This window comes from Solenopsis invicta, chromosome 11 (assembly GCF_016802725.1).
Source record: "Solenopsis invicta isolate M01_SB chromosome 11, UNIL_Sinv_3.0, whole genome shotgun sequence".
In the NCBI taxonomy this organism is placed as follows: Eukaryota; Metazoa; Arthropoda; class Insecta; order Hymenoptera; family Formicidae; genus Solenopsis; species Solenopsis invicta.
Genome location: NC_052674.1, coordinates 17,190,119 through 17,212,521, shown reverse-complemented (window position 1 = coordinate 17,212,521; position 22,403 = coordinate 17,190,119).

The window sequence follows — 22,403 nt, the reverse complement described above, 5'->3', positions numbered from 1 at the left end:
GTGCTTGATTCACGTGAGTCCCCTTGCCTCTCACGTTTGGGGTGCTTGATTCACGTGAGTCCCCTTGCCTCTCACGTTCGGGAATGAATAAGTGTATGTTTTGTTAAGCGACTAAATGTTCAAAGTGAGCACCATTCTCTGCGATGCAAGCATCAACTCTATTTTGAAAATCATTGGTTGCTCGAAGAATTTCCTCGGCACGTAAGGATCGAATTGCTTCACTTATTCTACGAATCATATTATCCCTCGTAGTCGGACGTTCATGATAGACCAAGTTTTTTATCCTTCCCCAGAAATAATAATCAAGGACGGTGAGATCTGGTGATCAGGGTGGATAATTGATTGGACCGTATACAACTCTCGATGTATGAGACGGACATGCATCTTGTTGGAACCACATGTTCAGGCGCAATTGCAGAGGAATATTTTCTAGTAAGACAGGAAGATCTGTCATTATCAAGGCGGAATATCTATCACCGTTTAGATTTTCGTCAAAGAAAACAGGACCTATGATTTGACTTCCAATAATTCCACACCAAACATTGACTTTCCAAATGGTTTGATGATCTACTTCTCTCAACCAGTGAGGATTATTTTGTGCCCAATAACGAGAGTTCCAAGTATTAACAGATCCATCACTTTTAAGTGTACATTCGTCAGAAAATAAAATTTTCAAGTGGAAATCAAGTGGTTGCTGTCTTATAAAGTTGCAAAATACAAGTCTCTGTCTAATATCGTTATAATTCAACGCTTGATGAACAGACATTCTGTAAGGGTGAAATTTGTTATTTTTTAGAATGCGCCAAACACTGATTTTACTAACACCAGAATCTTGTTCTCGTCGTCTTAAAGAATCATAAGGGTTCAATTCTGTCGATGCAAGAATTTCCACTGTTCTTTCATCCATAATCGGACGACGAATTTGTGTACCTTTGTTATGTTGAGGCTGAACGACACCTTTAATTTTGATTCGTTTAGCCAAACGTGAAAAAACATTTCGCGAGTGAGGAGTCCGATCAGGATAACGTTCCCGCCACAATCTTTCCGCTGCAATGAATGTACCTCGACACTCACCTAAAATTAGCAGTATATCATATGCTTCTTCATTGGAATAGGACATGGCTAAATAAACCTAGACTAATAAAGAGGGTCGGATTTTTGTTGCGCGATTGATACTGATATGACGGTTATTGAAGACGTAGGTGACAAGTTTGAGAGAGTTATTGTCACTCGTGTTGAGTTGAGTCACAATAGCGTTGTGGTGAATACATCTCTACTACATCCTATGCAAATAACAATATGTATAAAATCACGAGTTAGACATCGTTAGACGCAGAAAGCCGCACTCGTTATTGCTCGTGTGCTACCGTTAAAGTAATAATGTAATTACATAATATTATGACATACATATGTATGTGACTATCTACGGTCGCGACAGCTAACTTTCACGATTTTTCATGATCTGTTTTTGTTGGCCCGGCTCGCGTGTTTACTTTCTTTGTGTCGGCTGCACGGCTTTCTGCGTAACGCGTGATTTTATATTGTTATTTACATGGTGTTGGCGGTAGTGTAACTTTCAAGCCGCACAACTCGGAAAGTAGTCAACGAAAATAAACTTTCTTGTAGTGTTTTGGAAAGGTCTTGACACCAGCTATTAGATTCTGGAATCAAAAATAGGGTGTTTCATTTAAAAAACTTAATGTGATTTCGATCTGACCTTGGCGACGCCATCCAAGGTCAAACTGATAAGATCATTGAATAGATCTTTTGAAACCCTACAACTTTCGTCTGAACATATTTTTGATTGGTCCTAATCCTGCGAAGAGAAAAGAGGTGTACGGGTGGTCTGAAACACCCTGTATAACATTAATATAAGGTAACAGATGATAAGTTATTAGCGTAAACTAAGTATGAAACTAACAGAAGCGCAAGAATAATAAGGAAGAAAGCGAAATTAACAAAATAAAGGCAGTACGAAAATAAGATTATATAACTAGATAAGAGAAGAACGTAGACGTGTAAACGTAGAAAGAAGGAGCGGCAGCACGGCGTACCCGAGTATGGAAGAGGCAAGCAGTCCACGTCCACGCACCCCCGCAGGATCCAGGACTGTCAAGCCCGCCTCAGATGAGCGAAGAGTTCCTGTTTGAATGAGGTGATGGTGGGTGATGATCTGATATTGTCGGGAAGGGAGTTCCAGAAGGAAGCAGCGGAGTAGAGAAAGGACCGTTGGAAGGTTGATGTCCGGCAGGAGGGCAGGTCGAGATCCAGCGGAGAAGCGCGAGACGCGCCGCGAGCCCTGTTGATAAAACGGAGGTCGGTAGCAAGGTAGGAAGGAGAGCCAGAGGAGAGGATGTTGAAGAGTAGGGTACAAGTGAGATAGGCTCTTCGGTCATCCGAGGTGAGCCAATCCAGCATCTCGTACAAGTGAGAGACGTGGTCGTCCCTCCGCAAATTGAATATGAACCGTACGCAAGAGTTCATAAGGCGCCTGAGCCTCAACCTCATCTCCCCATTGAGATCCGTGAACACAGCGGCGCAGTAGTCGAAGTGAGGGAAGATGAGGGAAGTCACCAGACGAGTGCGTAAGGTCCGAGAAAGGCTATTTCTAAAGAGTTTCAACCTCCAGAGTATCCCGTTCACCCTTCCCGAGATGAATCGGACGTTTTCCGACCAGCTGAGGGTGGGAGTCATACGGACGCCAAGGTTGGTTACGCCGTCTGCGAGCTCGATGGGTCGGCCGCCAAGTCGAATAGCGATGCTGTTGTTGGCCCGAATGCTGTTGACAAAGCGAGAGCTCCCCAACAGCATCGCTTTTGTTTTGTCGAAGTTGAGGAGCAAAATGTTTGCCTCCGACCACCGCTCAATGGCATCGACGTCCTCCTGCACCCGCGCCACGGCAGTCCCAAGATTGCACGGAGAGAAGTGAAGATAAATTTGCAGGTCGTCGGCATAGAGAATATGGCGGCAGTGGCGCAGGTGGTGCCTGAGGTCGTCAATGAAGACAGCAAACAGCAACGGCCCGAGGACAGACCCCTGGGGGACGCCGCAAATAGTAGACCGCCAAGATGAGAAGGATCCATCTGGTCCGCGCACGCGCTGACGACGAGAGGAGAGGTAGGAGAGAAACCAGTCCAGGACAGGCTGGGAGATCGAATAGCCCGACAACTTACTCAGCAAAAGATCCTGTGCAACGCAATCAAACGTTTTCGAAAAGTCGAACAAGATTAGCAAGGTCACATGTCGCACGTCAACAGCACGGCGAATGTCATCGGTCAATCGGACTAGCGCTGTCTGAGTGCTGTTGCCCGCCCTGAACCCGGTTTGCCGTGGATCGAGGAGAGGCTGGAGATGAGGATATAGTTGGTCTTAGACGAGTTGCTCAAGGACTTTGGAGAGGTAGGGTAATAGGGATTTAGGACGGAATTCAGATGGGGAGGAGGGTGATTTGGATTTAGGGAGGGGAATAGTATGAGATGATTTCCAGGCGGTAGGAAAAGTAGAGGAAGAGAGGGATTTATTGAGGAGGTCAAGAAGGAAAGGAAAAATGATAGGAAAGCTGTCAATGAGAGTTCGACGGCTGAGACCGTCGGGACCAACCGAGTTAGAGCAGCAGCGTGTCAGCGCCCTATTAAGGGTGAAAGGAGTGATGCTGGAGAAGGAGAAGGTGGGTGACTCGTGGAGGCGTTGGAGATGAGTGAGGTGATGAGGGGAGAGACAGTGGAGCAGATGACGAAGGGGAGAGAGAGGGGAGGAGTTGGGACGAGGTGAAGAAGAGGTTAATCGAGGGAAAAATCAGGTGGGAGAGAAGGTAGCTTAGATTTGGACCTCGCGAGGCTAAGAGAGCGAAGCTCAGTCCAAAGGCGCGCGCCGCTCGTGACGCTATTAAGCCTGCGAGAGAGGTAGTTATCTTTGGCCATGTCAATCAGAGACTTGACCTCGTTACGGAGGAGGCGAAATGCGTGGAGTTTCCCGGGTGTAGGGGAAGATTGAAAGACTCTCCTCGCTGCATCCCGCTGCTGCATCTTGGCTCGAATCAACCGATCGAGCCAAGGGGCGGGCGGTTTTTTTGCTCTAAAGGACTGAAGAGGAGCATGGAAGTCCAGGGTATGAAGGAGACCATTGCTGAGAAAGTTAAGCTTCTCGTCAACAGTAGGCGCACAATTAAATACCGACCAGTCTAGAGAGGAGAGAGACTGTAAAAAGACTCTGGATCGAACCGTGAGTAATCGCAAGTAGTAAGAAGTCGAGGAGGAAAACGATAAGCGAGGAAGTTAAGTGTGATTTCAATTAAATCATGCATTGAGAGGAAGGAGAGTGGATATTGGCGGAAGGAGACAAGGAGAGTCTGATGAGGCAGTGGTCGATACGGATGTGGGAGTAGGGAGTGTGATGGGTGTTGGCAAAAGGAACCAGGAAAAGACGATTAGAGGTGCATAGGTCGAGCAAGGATTCAATGTCATGAGTCAAGCGGTTGAGGTCGATATTAAGATCTCCTATGAGCACGGCTACAGAGAAGGTAGGAAGGAGTCTCTCGAAGTCAGCGCGGAAGTTCACCAGGAACCCGAGTTTAGGGGGGGCGATAAATAACGCCTAATAAGAGCGGCAACCAGAAGTCGAGATGCGCACGAGAAGGTATTCCGGCTGGGCGCTATAAGTAGCGGAAGACGAGGCGAGGATAGAGACCCCCAGTCCAGCGCGCACGTAAAGGCCGAGGGAACGTCCCAGTTGCGCACAGAATAAATCGGACACAGCAAGTTGAACGAAACGGACACAGTGACAATTGGACACAGTAGGAAACGGACACACGGTGGTTGCAGTGGGACACAGTGACAATCGGACACAGTAAGAAACGGACACAGTGACAATCGGACACAGTAAGAAACGGACACAGTGACAATCGGACACAGTAAGAAACGGACACAGTGTCAATCGGACACAGTGTCAATCGGACACAGTAGGAAACGGACACACGGTGGTTGCAATCGAACACAGTAGGAAACGGACACACGGTGGTTGCAATCGGACACATATGTTCCGTGACAGTTTTCCTAACCCTAAAAATGTTACTTTAATAACTTTAATTTGTTGATTTTTCGCTTTCTTTCTAATATGTAAATAAATAATTCTGTATATAAAGCCTTCTCTGTTTTATTGCTTTCGTAAACTGTGGCTTATCCGTGGAACATGTTGTCTTCTTAGCATTTAAAATATGTAAGTACAGAAACTCTAACACAATATAAAATAATCATACTTTAAAAAATCAAATGTACATTCACAACACAAATATAAATTGTATACATAATAATTCATACACACAACACAAATTTCATAAATGTACATAAATTTCATCGTTTTTTCCATCACAAACGCATGCTTTTCTCTGAATTGATATGGAAAAGTTGTCTAAATAATTTTCTCATATCTCTAAAGATTTATATATAAATAATCATAAAATGTGATTAAAGATTGAAAGGTAGGCAATTTTTCTATCAATCACTTTAACAATCGTTCCGATTGAAATAGCTTTACGATAAACTTATCCAAGAAATTTTATCAAACATATCAAAGGTTTATGAATGATGTTTATGAATCAAATACACGATTCGATTATATTCAACTATTTTTATTTCATTTTAATAGATTCATAAAACAGAGAAGGCTTTATATACAGAATTATTTATTTACATATTAAAAAGAAAGCGAAAAATCAACAAATTAAAGTTATTAAAGTAACATTTTTAGGGTTAGGAAAACTGTCACGGAACATATGTGTCCGATTGCAACTACCGTGTGTCCGTTTCCTACTGTGCCCGATTGCAACCACCGTGTGTCTGTTTCCTACTATGTCCGATTGACACTGTGTCCGTTTCTTACTGTGTCCGATTGTCACTGTGTCCGTTTCTTACTGTGTCCGATTGTCACTGTGTCCGTTTCTTACTGTGTCCGATTGTCACTGTGTCCGTTTCTTACTGTGTCCGATTGTCACTGTGTCCCACTGCAACCACCGTGTGTCCGTTTCCTACTGTGTCCAATTGTCACTGTGTCCGTTTCGTTCAACTTGCTGTGTCCGAATTATTCTGTGCGCAACTGGGACTCACTCAAGGCCGATCCCCCCTCCGCCTCTTCCCATTCGGTCGAGTCTCACGAGGCGATATCCGCAGAGGTCAACGAGTGCGTCGGGAACGCAAGGCTTGAGCCATGTTTCAAACAAGGCGATGATGTCAAAAGACTCACCGATGAAATGATCGGAGAATTTGCTGAAGTGGGGGAAGAGGGACTGACAATTAACGTGGCATAGTCTTAGATTAGCGTAGCCGTCTGATGCGCGCATAGGGCGTTACTTGTTACGCGATGGGATGAGCCCAGGGTTCTTAGGAACAGCGCCAAGATCGGCGCGCGGCGATCCAGATCTCGCCGATTCCTCGGCCGGTGGGCCCGGGGCACGGGTGGAGCCCGAGGCGACCCCCGCTCCGAGCGTGGAGAGGGTTTCGCCACGAGCCGCCCCCGAGACGACGGACGAGGCCTGGATGGAACGCGGGGCATCGGCGACCAACGTGCGAAGATGGTCCCTCCACCGAAGGCGGATAGGCGAGGTCCCCGGCTGACGTCTGACCAGGACAGATCCATTCCGCACCCAAGCGTGCTGCAGGCGTCCACCCCTCACCGCTTTCCTCGCATCCCCCAGCACCGAGCGTGTTGTGGCCGGAAGCGGTTCATTCACCTCGATGACACCAGGATGCAGACCAGGAACATCGGTACCGTCCAAAGTACCCTTCCTGCGCTTCCCGGCAATCCATTTGTTACGGACTTCATTGGAAGTTAGTTTGACGACGACCGGGCGAGGGCGGTCGCCGTTCGCGCGTATGCGGTAGCAGCTTGCAATGTCGTCCCGAGCGGACGCGATGCCTATAGAATGGCCAATGTTTGCAACAAGTTCGTGGAGACTCTCAGAGGGAGTCTCCCTCGCACCGAAAATTATTAGCTCTGAATCGAAGCGCGCGCATTCGAGGGTCTCCAGAAGCCCCTTTCCAGACGGTCAAGGCCGGAAGACCCAATACCGGCGCTACCCTCGAGGACACTAATCCGCTCGTCGAGCCTGACGTGTTGTTTGCTGAGCTCGTTGATAAAGGCTGACAATGATGCCGTCGTCGCAATAAGCCCCCTCAAGGGCAGTGAGCTGCGGCTTAATAGAGGAGAGATCACGCAACTGCTCCTTGATGTCAGAAAAGTCCCGTAACTGCGTCTCGATCCCTGATAGCTTAGCAAGAAGTGTGCTGCCGATGTCTCCCGACGCGCCGAATCCAAGGCGAGAGGCACCAGACGCAGAGCAGTCAATGGCTGCGGCAGGACCAGCAACCGGAGCGGACGGTGCTCGTTTGGTATGTTGCAGTCTAAAGGGACAGACAACCAGAGATCCGGCCGTCGAGTCCTCAAGAGCTCCAGGACCAGCGAGAGAGGCATATCATTCGTCGTGATAAAAGTGCTTGGTAGAGCAGTCACATTGGAGCGAATGCGCGGCGGAGATAAACTTCTTGCATCCGGAACAGGCGAGAGGCATCCTGGGTTGAAAATCGAAGCCACAGCCAATTACCGCGATATAATAGGTGGAACCCTCTTTGGATGCGTTTAAGAACAGTCCCACTCGGAGTGCGTTCAGGAACGCGGCCCCGAAACGTGAGTTTGAGGAACGCCAAAGTAAACACCAGCGCGCTGCTGTGCACGTGCTCAGGCGTCAAAGAGCGCAGGCGCGTCGCCCGACAGTGATGTGAGGTGCAGCAAAAATCGAGAAAAACTCGTGCAATTTTGCAAGAGGGCTACTCACAGATTCGGAGAACGCGTCAAGCAGAATACCCTTGACTCAGACCTGGAAAATAAGGGCCCCGGAGGGCAGAAACCAGCAGAAAATGGGTCGGAAACACAGAGCTCACACAGACACGTCCACGAGGTACTTACTCTAGAGAGAGAGGGAGAGAGATAGAGAGGGGGGGGGAGAGAGAGAGACTTGTATGTTGTATCAGCTAAGCATATCAGCTGAGCGCAGCAGACGCCTCACAAAACACCCGCGCGTAACGGTGAGTGCGCCGCCCTTACGTACCTTCTGTATTCGACCCGCAATATGCTAACTTAATCGGTTTATATCTCGAAATTTAAGCCTCTGCCAAATTTTTGCCAAAGGAAAAATTGTCTTAGAATTCGACCAGGAATACGTCCCTTGAAGAACAACTAGTTCTTCTGAATCACTTTGTATGTACAAGGTGTGATCAAAAAATAAGGTGACTTTTCATTTTTATAAAAAAATATTCATTTATTCATCCAAAATTATGTTATCCCCTTCAAAATAATCCCCCTCTGATACAATGCATTTGTGCCAGCGCTTTTTCCAGTCGTCAAAACATTTCTAAAATGCACTTTTGGGTATTGCCTTGAGCTCCTTCAGCGATGCAGCCTTAATCTCCTCAATCGTCGCAAATCTTCGTCCTTTCATAGGCCTTTTCAATTTTGGAAAGAGGAAAAAGTCGCAGGGGGCCAAGTCTGGTGAATACGGTGGCTGAGGCATGATGATAGTATTGTTTTTGGCCAAAAAAGTACTCACTAGTAACGACGTGTGCGCATTATCATGGTGCAGAATCCATGAATTTTCTTTCCACACTTCCGAACGTTTTTTTCTTATTGATTCACACAAACGCCGCATAACCTCAAGGTAATATTCCTTGTTTACCGTACGACCTTGTGGTAGGAATTCTTGATGCCCAACGCCATGGTAATCAAAGAAAACTGTGAGCAAAACCTTCACATTCGAACGAACTTGGCGTGCCTTTTTCGGTCTTGGCTCTCCTGGGGCTCTTCCACTGGGATGATTGGGCTTTGGTTTCGACGTCATAACCATATACCCATGTTTCGTCACCAGTTATAACTCTTTGGAGCAGATCGGGATCATCATTGACGTCGTTCAACATGTCTTGGGCGATGTTCATGCGACGTTGCTTCTGATCAAAATTAAGCAGTTTTGGAACGAATTTCGCTGACACACGTGTCATACCCAAAACATCCGTTAAAATTGATTGGCATGAGCCAAACGATATGTTAAGATCATCAGCTATTTCTCTAATCGTGATTCGACGATTTTTCAACACAATTTTTTTCACTTCCTGAACATTTTCGTCGGTTTTTGACGTGCTGGGGCGTCCAGAGCGAGGTTCATCGTTAACATTTTCTCGGCTCTCTTGGAATAACTTATACCATTTATAAACAGTTTTTTTGCTCAAAGTTGACTCACCGTACGTCACTGTCAACATTTCAAGAGTTTGTGAACACTTAATACCATTTTTTACACAATAATTAATACAAACTCTCTGCTCCATTATTTTCAACAGCAAAAAATCGCCGAGCACGCAAATACGAGTCTAACCTTTATGCCTCTCACATAAAAACAACACATGCTATATAGTCAAAACTGTGAACATATGATCGTGACGAGTGTACCAACACAAAAAAAAATTTTAAAATTAGAGTGTACAGAGCGCGCGAAATTCAAAAAGTCACCTTTTTGATCACACCTCGTACCTTCTTCAGAAATTTGGTATCCGAGGTATTCAATATTTTCTTTTTTAAATTTGCATTTGTTATAATTAACTTCAAAATTATACTCCTTGAGGAGAATAAGAACTTCTTTTAAAACCGCTAAATTCTCTTCGATGGAATGTGAAGAAATTAATATATCGTCTATATACACCAGCACCTTGTCTTGGCATATAAACGGTTGCAAAATATGTAAGAGTCTCTTTTGAAACTCGGCCGGGGCCTCGCAATACCCGAAAGGAAGTTTGAAGTATTCGTATTGACTGTCCGGGGTCGCAAAAGCAAAATTTTTAGTCGAACCGTGATGTATATCTACTTGATGAAATCTATCACGTATGTCTAGTAGAGTCATAACTTCAATTCTATCGCCGATTCCGGCGATACAGTTTTTTATCACTGGAAAGGGATAATATTATTTGATCGTTCGGTCATTGAGTGGCCTAAGATCCACGCATAAACGCAAGCTTCCATCTCGCTTCCGCACCGGAACGACGCGAGAACAATAGGGAGAACTACTTTCTTTAATTATGCCCCGCACGAGCAGGTCATCAATTATATTTCTTAGTTGAAAGCGCTCCATCCAAGCGAATCTTCTTGACACAAATGCGAAAGGAGAATGATCTTTCAAAGTGACGGAGACGCAATAACCGTCTTCCACTTTAATTACCTCAGTGTTAATTACCTCGTTAATGATCTGAATCACGCTCTGATCTTCCTGATAACCGAAGTCCGTTAGTATTTCGATCGCGGACGATGACAGAAGGTTATCTTTGACAATGTCCGCGGAAGCGACTTCGTTAAAAAGTTGAATTCGATTTGATGCAACAGGATCAGAAGGATCGTATAACAATTTGAGATTGTTAGCAGTTATAAAATCTCGACCTAAAACTGCATGGGTTAACCATCCCGAATTTTTAAAATTGACTTTGGAGAATAAGTTGTATAACGGTTCTAACTCGATATCCAGACTTACTTCCCCATGAGTTGAGATAATTGAATTATTAAGAGCTTTAAAAGAAACCGTATTGTGAGTAACAACACTCGAGTCCTGACTTTGAATATTTTCAAAAGCTAAAATTTGCAAGAATGAAACCGGGCTACCGGTGTCAATCAACGCGAGTAAATTTGACTTAACGCCGTTAACCGCGATAATTTTGACAATTGTATCGCTTATCTTAAGCTCGTGCTGCAAATTGGTCTCGACGCATCCCACAGTCTCAGGCTCCCCTGGTGATGAGGCAGCGGGCACCGTTGACGTGACTGGATCCTCAGCAACACACCGACTTGCGACGAGGCAGCCTTGAAGCTGGCAGATGAGAGTGATGATTTGGAAGACGCTAGTGCATCAATGGAAGCTGTGGCCTGCTTTTGAGTTTGAAGCAGTCCTCCTTGCTGTGGCCTCTGGCTTTACAGTAGCCACAGTGTAAATCCTTGGCATCCTTTGACCTTTCTGGTTCGACTTCGTAGAAGAGGAAGGCGAGACTTTGCCTCTCTCTTTTTTAACTGACGGAGGAGACATCCTCTTCGACGAGGTAGCGTATGAGCTGGTGATCTCATACATGAGATCTAAGAAGTCATCAATCGTTTGAGCTCTGAGGGCAGCGGCGGTGCCGCTCAGTGATGCACTATTAATGCCGTTGATCAAAAGCTGGATGCAATCACGCTCAGGCAGTTGAAGCGGATGCATTAACTTCAATTTCTGTCTAGCATATTGCTGGAAGTTTTCTTTCAGGAAGTTCCACCTACGGGCGTCGACCTTTTGCAAGGCAAAGTAAATAGGTATTTTACTATTGGACGGAATGCTTTGATCAAAGCGGGCTTCAGCAAAGCCCAAGAGCTGGTAGCTGGCCCGATATTCATGTCATGCCAATCCTTGGCATCTTTGGCAAGTTTCTCAGATGCAGTTAATTTTATGACTTTGTCCGACACACCATGAGTATCGGCGATGTATTCTACTTTTCAAATCCAAAGTTCAACATCTTCCTCCTCTGTTCCACTGAAAGAAGAAATCTGAGATGTTAGCAGTCTCACGGCCTGTCCTGTTGACATGTCCGACAGATGCTGATCCTCGCTCTGAGTTGAGGTACTAAGAGGCGAAGGCCTTGAAGATCTTGGTACCTGCGCACCGGCAGCCTTTCCAAGATTCAGTTGAATCAACAGTTTGATCTGTTCGGTCAATGCCGCGTTTTGATTAGCTAGCTGCTAAAGAGATTGCTGCAGCGTAGCGTTGGAGACATCATAAGGTGTCACCGTCGCCGAAGAGCCACTGCCTGGGTTGTCTGCGCCAAGCAGGTCCAGTGGCCCGTATCTTTCTAGATGAGCCACGAGAGCATCGATACAACGCGACGGATTCTTGTGACTCGGTAGGCCATATTTTTTAAGTTCGGCGTGTAATTCCCCCATAGAGAGCTTTGCGAGCTGCTGGCGGTCCATCCTGGGTTGAGAACCACTTGCGAGAAAACTCGCGAAACCGCAAGACCGAATGCGCAGCGGCGAAATTGAACACACACCGACAAGTGTGAAACCGACGCACACACTCTTACAAAATGGCGACACTTTCGAGCCGTTACGAATGGCGAACACGCGGTCGTCAACGCTGGCTGTATTGCAGCAGCGAAAGAGTCGTGTAAGCGCAAGAACGCGAACACACGGTCATCGAAGCTAGCTGTGATGTAGCCGCGGGAAAGTCGCATAGACACGACACTAATGCGCGATAACGAACGCTGGCTGAGTCAAAGCCGCGGGAAAATGGTGTAGTCACGAAGACGATTTTCCGCACCGAGCCAATGGCGCGAGAATGCTGTCACGTGTGAAGGGTAACACAACGCGGAACGGTGGCGACGAAACACCACGGCGGCCGGGCTAGCTGTCCGAGCTGCATATACTAAGCCGGGTAGCGTGAATGCGCTACGGCGAGAATACCGGAAACCGGTGAACACTGCCCGATACACGTGGAAAACGTAACGCGTGTCGCAGCGGCCACACTCGCGTTTTCGTGAAACCATAAACCGGTGAGAGCCTTAAAACGAGGCACGAACTGTACGAGCACACCGCGAACACGAGAGACGGGAGAACTTGACTTCTGTGCCGGCTTCTTCCGTAGAACCGTCATGCTGACAAGGACAGAGGAAAACGAGGGTGTATCTCACTTCCAATTTTTTTTTTGCTGTAAGGCGGGGAAACTAGATTGTCAGGAATCGCCTGGGAATATTTAAGAAGCCGTAACTGAAGGGCAGAAAGGATGACACTTGTAGGTTTCAGAAAAATACTTTTATATAATAAATGACTGGATACACAAAATGTCCGTCAGCGATGGTTGCCGCACAAGAAGTGCCGTTCTCCTTGCTTCTCCTGCAATGCGGCTTCTTTAAGCCACCAGATGGCAGGTCCGCTAACTCAAGCGGCCAATCGCAGGCCGTCCTAGAGATCACGAGGCCTGAGGGACCAATGTAGTCTCGCGCTTAGTTTCGCGACTAACTGCGGCCAATCGGCTGCAACGGTACGCGAGCGAAGGCGATTCACAGCGCCTTCATGCTCATGCCCTAACCTAACGTAGAACTCCACACGAATCCAAAGGGTGTCGCTTACAACTTAAAGCGCAATTTTTCTCTTCGCACAGTCAATTAGCGACGTGAACAATCGGATAACTTCATTTATATAACTTTAATATCACTCCGGTGATGTTAGTGTTATAATAGTGTTGTTTACAAACAAATTAAAAAAGAAGCTTGTCTGCTAAAGTAAATAAATTATTGTAGTCTGCAGAACAACACAATCACGATAAAATGTATCGACAAAAAAAACATTAATTCTTTGACTATGTATGCGAATCTGAGGTACAACACAATGTAACTATGTCTTAGATAACATTTTCTTAGGTTAGGTAAAGTTAGGCTGAGGCGCGCATACGCCTACGCGGCCATGGCCGGGGCCCTGTACGGGGCCCCAATCTGGTTTCGCGAGGCGTTGGCCAGCCGCCGCATAAGGGATGTGCTGCACGCCGTGCAGCGGCGGCTGGCGCGGAGAATCGTGCGCGCCTATCGCACCGCCCCTAGCGCGGCGACCTTAGTACTGGCGGGACTCCCCCCGCGGAATTCACGGCCGACGCCCTGGCATGGTCATATGCCAGGGCGAAGGCCGTCCGCCTGCAGGGGGAGTGGTTACCCCCAGGGTCGCCGCGCTACTGCGAGAAAGGGCTCGCCGGCGGGCCATGAGGTCTTGGCGGGAGAGTCTCGCCAATGACCCGCCGGCGGCGAGATCTCGGATCTTGGAGGCCGTCCTACCCCACTTGGACGAATGGGTGGGCCGCCCCTGGGGCGGCTTGTAAACCGGACGACACAGGTGCTCACCGGGCATGGCTGCTTCGGTGAGTACCTGTGCAGGATAAGGAAGGAGTTGACGTCGCAGTGCCACCACTGCGAGGCCGACAGGGACTCCGCGCAGCACACGCTGGAACACTGTCCAGCGTGGGATGAGCTGCGCGGAGTCCTTAGAAGAGAAGTTGGAGACGACCTCTCCCTGCGAGCCATCATTAGCCAGATGGTCCGCAGGGAAAGCGCTTGGGTCGCGGTCTCCTCCTTCTGCGAGCAAGATATGCGGCAGAAGGAGGAGGCCGAGACCATCAGAGAGAGGGGGCCGGGGGGACGCATGCCCCCCGGCGACAACAACGACGACAGGGGCGGCGGGGACGGGGACCATGACCCACCTTGGCTCCCCCCCGGTCGCTTCGAAGAAGAAGAAGGCCCGCCCCCCGCCCTTCGGGCCGCAGTGGCCCGTCAGCCAAAAGGCGGCGGGGGTGCGGGCGATCAGCTGCCGTCGCCCCCTCCCTTCCCACAATTAGGGAGGAGGAGGAGAGCGACGGCGCAAACACTGTGAGGGGGCGACCCTCCTCCCCTGCGGCTGCCGGCCCCGCTTTCGGGACGCGCAGTCGGGCGTGGAGGGGGGCCCCTCGATACAATGGAGAACCCGGCGAGGCAGACCCGACCTGACGGTCCGGGGGGGACGACTCTGCGATGTAACGCGGAGCCGTACCCCCCTCTGCCTCGCCGGGGAAGGGGGCGAGGGAAGTTTCTCCCTCCCTCCCCCCCCAGTGCAGTTAGGAGGACCGCGCTGCCGCCAGCGCGGCGCGCGAAGAGGCCCGGGGCGGGGGCCGGATACCCCGGGCTTTACCACCAAACGATCAGGGGAAGAGGCGGGGGGGCTGGTGTCCCCCTCCCCCAACCTAGATCAGGCCCAGCCCTGCCGGGTGCGCCCACGTTAGGGTGCACCCGGCGTGACGAATCGGCCTATGGCCGACTGGGTCCGGGGGGCTCTGGAAGTATGCTGCACGCGTTCCCGGAGCCCCCCAGTCATGGACCAGGGCAGGACATCCGGAGAGGTTTCAGTGGGTATGTCCCCGCCGACACATCGTCGGCGGGGAAGAGCCCCACATAACCACCAGGCCTCCCCCGGGGCCTGTGGTATGCGGTAACGTATTTCCTCTCCGTAAACAAAAAAAAAAAGGGTAAAGTTAGGCTATGTTGCAAGAAGCATTAATTTGCATAAAATACGAAACAATATTATAAAATAACAATATTATAAAACAATATTATGAAGAAATATTATAAAAACTGCTATACCATTTAATAGAAGACACTGTCTAGTTTGTATTCATTTAAAAATTTTTTTTAATGGACCTTATATTGCCCACTGAGATACTCCGTCTTGCCCAACGTACCCGTGGAACAAAATTGGGCAAAATGCCTCTTTTAATTATTTTTAATAATGTTTAATTTTCTGAAGATTTTATTTAACGATAGTTGTATTGAAAGAATGATCTAAGGAATATATTTAAAAAATAACAATAATTCATTAATTATAAAAATTTAATTTTTATTCGTCATCAATTCATCAAACTTTAATTACCTATTGTTGGGTGTAACGTGAGGAAAAATGACACGTTGCGGCATCTCTCCCTTGAAACGAAGATGACTACTTTATTTACGAAAATGAAGGAACTTGCGCACAGTCCTTGTACGCAATCTTCTCGTATCGCTATTACAGGACAAACTAACTGGAGGAACAGAGGTCCCTCGCATTTAGGCCCGTGATATTTAACGGTCCCCTTGAGAGTTAGAATTTCACTAGTGAGTTTTCGTGCAGCGACAAAATTTAAATCTATAGCCTTAATACTCGTCTTGCCCCACCTTTCCCTACTGGGTGTTCCTATCTTAATTTTTCGGATTTGAAACATAAAGAGTTTCTGTAGACTAAATTTTAGACCAAAAAATTAGTTATTATCAATTATTTTGCGAGTTTTATGGAATAACCTGTATGTTTACATTTTATAATTCAATTTTATAAATGTAACCCTATTCCTAAAATAATATATACATTGTTCATTGAACAATAAGTTTTATATTATGGTATATCAAGTCAATTTCCATGTATCAATATTTAAAAATATTAGGCATTAAAAAGCTGCGCAGAATCAAACGAAAATTAGTCTCAAAAAAGACTTTATATTTTTTCACCATAGGACTACGCAGGGCAAAAATAGAAACGTTTATAATGTCACTACTGATAACACAAAACCACAAAAAAAATTTTTTGAGTTATCTCAAACCAGAGTAGGTGTTTCTTATAGATTTTGTGTTGTTGAATACAAATTTGTAAGCCGTTTTGTTCTATTACGTCCAATTTTTTAGGTAATCATGAAAAATCATGGAAAATCTGTGAAAATTGAAATATTTGAGGAAAGAGTAAAAGTAAATATGACATTAAAATCCTAGAATAAATTTAAATATATTTTAATAAGTTAAATAAAATGTAGAAAATAAAAAAAGTTTTTTTTACTAGTGTTATTACAGCCTATACGTCGTAAAACAAATCGACGTAAAGTCGATTATTGTGCAACAGACAGGCGATCTTTATAAGTCTTAGATCTTTTCAGAAATGGATTTTAATCGTTACTGTTGAAAAATAAGTTTGATAAATTAGAAATTAAGTTATTAATCAATTAGTTAATTTGTTAATAAATTAGTTAATTCCTTTTGCATAATTTCATATTTTCATTTTTATATATTATTTTATATTTTATATTTTGATCACATTTACTTAAAAATGTCTGATAGTAGAAAAATATAAAAATATGCAAAAAAATAATTAACTAATTAACTAATTGATTAATAACTTACTTTCTAATTTATCTAACTTATCTTCCAACAGTAATTAAAATCCATTTCTGAAAAGATCTAAGACTTACGAAGATCGCCTGTCTGTTACACAATAGTCGACTTTACGTCGATTTGTTTTATGATGTATAGGCTATACCCAGATAGCCAAATAATTGCAAGTTGTCGACAACTTGTCACAAATATTCATATTAGTTGTCAGCAAAGCAACAGAAGGGGGTATCCTCTTACCATTACGTTCTTGCCAGCAATAGTATTTAAAATATAATACCAGCAGGTATATAAAATATAATTCCAACAACTTATCAGCATTATACTTATTACAAGTTATAAATGGGAATTGTTGCTCACATGTTGCTGTCATGTTGCTATAAACAATTTTTAAAATATAGTAATGGCAAGTTCTAAACACAACTTACCACAATATAATAACACAGATTGACTTCAATAATTTTTCTACATTTGCTCGACAATAAAACTCAGCGTATTGATACTAAATTGACTAAAACATTTTTGTCGCATTAAATAAAAGGCAACGTAATAGCAATTAATAAGCAATTTAATCTGCGCGATGATTTGCTTTAGATTGAGTTATCACGTTTTACTATCTGGGTAATAACACTAGTAAACAAAACTTTTTTTACTTCCTACATTTTATTTAACTTATTAAAATATATTTAAATCCATTCTAGGACCACATTTTAATGTCATATTTATTTTTGCTCTTTCCTCAAATATTTCAATTTTCACAGATTTTCCATGATTTTTCATGATTATCTAAAAAACTGGACGTGATGGAACAAAACGTCTTACGAATTTGTATTCAGCGACCCAAAATCTATAAGAAACACCTACTCTGGTTTGAGATAACTCTCAAAAAATTTTTTTTGAGGTCCTGTGTAATCATTCGTCTATAGCTATGCATTGCATCGTTTGTGAACGTAATAGCCACGGCACCATATAGCTAATGTACATATCATCAAATCGGTGAAATAATAAAATATTTTGTCGGGATTTCATTGAGATTTCGAAAAAAATTTTGATCTTGCTAAGCTGTTGATATTCTAAATCTCGATCTTAATCTCGAATGTTTCAAGTAATCACAATCTCGAACTCAATTTCAAAACAAAATCGAGACAAAATTAGGATTTTTCGTCTCGTGCACATCTCTACTGTTTTAAATTTGGACATGTACGAAAAAAGTAAAATATATTTCAGATTATATAATTATGCATTTGTATTATCTTAAATATTAAAAAACTATACAAAAATTTTTTTAATTTTTAATTTAGAACCTAAAAACCCTTTGAAAAATGTATTACAACTATCTTACAAGTATCTAATTAAGCAAGGAAATTAAACGATATTTATGGAGGGATATCTGATAAAAAGTAATATTTTAAGAGCATTTTTTGAACTTTACTGTACAAGATTAATTATAAATTCGATTTTAAGTTAACATAAATAAAACTATATTCAAAAAATAATTTTTAGTTTGTTTATGAAAATATTTTGTTCGTCCAGAGACAGAAAAATGAATATTTTACTTAACTTGTATTGAATAATAGTAATACAATTGGAATCATGGATAATCATCTGTGCAAGTGCGATTAAGGATATGTTTTTTTTTTATTTTTATCTGATATAGAGAAACGGGGAGCATAGAAGGTACAATTCATATTTGCTGCCGCAATCAGAAATGAAGAGAATTGCACCTTTAATCAAGATTTCTACCAATTTGCGAGCACCGATGACGCAAAGACAAAGCCTATTGTTGCCGTAACTGGTTGGAGCTTCAAGTGTTCCAACGCAATGGTGAGAATCTGATGCATATATAACGGGTGTGCGAACGAGAAAGATCGATATATCAGTTTTCAATGTATCAATAATTTATTTATTATTGATATTAAATATTATTTCACTTTAAATTTTATGCATAATAATGTAGACAAGAGTCATGAGATAACATATGATTTATAATTTGTAAGAATTAATATGATTTTTAGTTATAAACTGATCATTTTTTGATAGTAAATATATGTTCTGTAAATCTGAATTTTTTCTAATATTTGGATGAATTTTTTCTATGAAATTTTTCTAGTATTTCTAAATGATATTAAAAATTTAGAATTATATGTATAAATTATAATGGTTATACTTTTAATTAATTAATATGTAGAAATAAAAGATATATTACTTAAAGTGTGCAGTATAAATGAATATAGACTATTTAAAGGATTTTACAATTTAAAAAGTACACGCGATATAAAATAATGGAAATATACTTTACTCTGAAGATTTAAAATTTTAAAAAGTTTTGAAGTAATTCCTTTTTGAATTACATTTTTATTATGTACATTTCTACTATATTATTTTATGGTACACTGAATTATCGAATTAATTTAGACTTAATTAATTAATTACGAGATGAACAACTACTTAAGGATTACCCCGTATACGCATATCTCCACTGTCGAGGCGGAATTGGAAGAGATGCGTATTCTGTAGTGGAGATTGACGTTCAGGGACTGTCGAACTAGTCGCTTCGCATCCCAGAAGCCTCTACCCTATCATTCGCTTCCGGCTAAATCGCGTCCCAGGCAACTTGAAGCCACTCATAGTTCTGTTTGTGTTTGCTAATTGTGAATTGTCTATTTCTTGCCGGTAGTTTATGTGCATGTGGTAACGAGGGAGATAGACGTTACTTTGAATATGTGAAAAGCAAAAACCGAATAAGAGAAAGATAGAGAAAGAGAGATGGCTAGAGGGAAAGATAAGAGAGAGAGAGAATTAAATTTCGAGCACAAGCCGGCCGCCTCTGCGAAGCAAAGTGAGCTTCCGGCTGAAAGCACATCACCTACGAAATGCTCAAGGAAGGCTGGAGGAAAAGTCATCATTTTATACGGATTAGTTTCTTCATTTTTATAAGTATATTTATATTCATTGTCGCGTTTTTATCAAACACTCAAAGTAGGATGTGTAAAAGTAGCCAATATTTCCCCTAACCGGGAAATAAAATTTGTATGTTTTTTTTAGTTTTGAAGACGCAGATTCACGTGGCGCAATTAGTTTTCCATGAACATGATGGAAACATACGTAAAAATGCAAAAAAAGTGAGTAAATAAGCATAAAATAAACCAGAACAATAAGATACATCTTTATTATGAAAAGTTTCACCCGTGAAAACCATTAAAAGACATTTCCTTGTAATTCCAAATGAAAGACGTTTTGTTGTAATAGGAGTAAAATAGAAAAAAAACAAACTCTTGAATTCATTTTTCATCACTACGCGACATGCGCGCGTGCGTTTCAGTAGTAATAAGAAATGTCGATATTAAAAGTGTATGTAGAAACATTAAGCTGTAAAATATGTTCTAAAACATTTATCATGATTTATCATTTTTATTGATTTATTATGTTTCACTATCTTTTGAAGAGTAACTTCTTTTAATTTTGCTGTTGAACGCTCACTCAATTTTTTCTGAAGTTGTTGAAATAAACTTCGTAAGAAAAAAGTGTAAAACAATCTTTCTGGGCTCATTTTAAACGGCGAAGCCTTTCGATTATCTCAGTTGATTTTCTTTAGAAATTCTTTTACACTAGGAAATGAAATTTAAATAGACAATTCAAAAAAGATTTTAAGGAATCAAAAATTTTGCAAAATTTATAAAAAAAATTTGAGATTTGACGCATCCCCATTTTAATGCGCATAACTTCATAAACAATCTGTAAATTATTTAATGACTTATCAATCTCAAAATTAGAGATTTCAAGCTATAAAATGATTTTTTGAACATTTTACACTTGTCAACAAATAATAGGGAACACTTTCCAGACACCAAAAATTAAGCTATTTTCAAATGGCTGTAGCTCGACGAAAAATTATCGCAGATAAAAAAATGAAAAAAGCATTTTGAAACTTGAAGTTTTAACTTTAACGCTGAATCGACCGATTTTTAAAGTTCTTTTAACTTGTTTTATGCAGTAAAAAAGCACACGTTGTATTGTTTCTTAAAATTTTGTAAGTTTGACACTTTGCAGCTCAACAAAAAAAATTTTTTTTAATAATTCAAACAAAACTTCATAAATTACAACATTTTGCCTACAGAATGTTTTTTTTTTAATTTTTCTACAATTTTTTTTGAGCTAGTTACGCAACTTTGAAGCTAAACCTGCATTTTTTATAAATGATATTTGTACTCCGTGAAAAATCATCGTACACAAAAAATGAAAAAAACATTTTAAAGCTTGAAGTTTCAGCTTCAACACGCTATTAATGATTTTCAAAAATTTTCTCAATTTCTCAGTTTTGTGCCTCAAAAAGATATACTGTTTCTTCCTTAAAATTACGTATTTTTGACGGTTTGTAAATCAATAAAAGAATTTTTTCTCTACAAATGCAATGCAAGTGCAATAAAGTATGACATTTTCTCTAGAAAATGCTTTTTTTTTAATTTTTCTATGATTTTTTTTTTGACCGAGTTACAAGACTTAAAAAAAAAACACATTTTTTACAGTACATTTTTCCGAAAATTAACGTTTACCGCAGACATTGTCATTACTCAATGTACACCACGTGGAAGTTTTTGGTCAGATTTTTGCACATTATATGCATGTGTGCGTATGTGTTTGTGCATGCATACGTGCGTGCGTGCGTGTGTTTGTGTATAGGATAAATACTTGCAATTAGTAATATGTAATTTGCGTGCAAATATCAAATGCTGTAGAAGTGACAAATTGCGAGCTCCTTATGTCTGCTGTAACACACCACACCCACGCACGCACGCAAGCACACACACACACACACACACACACACACACACACACACACACACACACACACACACACACGCAAGCACACACACACACACACACACACACACACACACACACACACACACACACAAACACACACACACACACAAACACACACACACACACACAATTTATTGTAAAGTTATAAAAAAAACCATTAAACAAAAATGAGAAATTGGTCAAAAATCCGCTTTTCCTTCAAAAAATCATATCTTCGCAACAAAAAACTATTGAGGACTTTCATATACGGCGTTTCAAAGCTAAAGAGTCACACTTTCAAAATAAAATTTGGCAAAGTCATTCCTTTTAAAAAGCATAATTATGTAACATGGAGAATGAAGTATTTTTGGAGGTCTAAAAATTCACTTTTTTTAAAGAAATCATATCTTTGCAACAAAAAACTTTTAAGGATTTTACAATACGGCGTTTTAAAACTAAAGATTCATGCTTTCAAAAAAAAGTTATATCATTGTCATTTCTACTAAAAAATGTACTTATGTAACAAAGCGAATATGAGATATTTTTGATTAAATGGTGTCTAAAATTGAAAATTGATGTGTTTCATGATATATTTCGGAAAAACTCCCTTTTCTACAGCATTTTATAGTATTCCATCTTTAAACAGAGTATATGTAAGTAACATCCGCGAACCGACTTGTTCGAACATATTTTGTCCAGCTTTTTTATATAAAATACTCACAAAAAAAGTTTCACTTACACACTATATGGGTCGCATTGACCTTAACAAAACTTTACTGCCGTGCCGTTCGACTTCTAGTTGATCAAAAAAGTTGATCAATCATATCAATCAAAAGAGGAGATTTCAAACTTTTT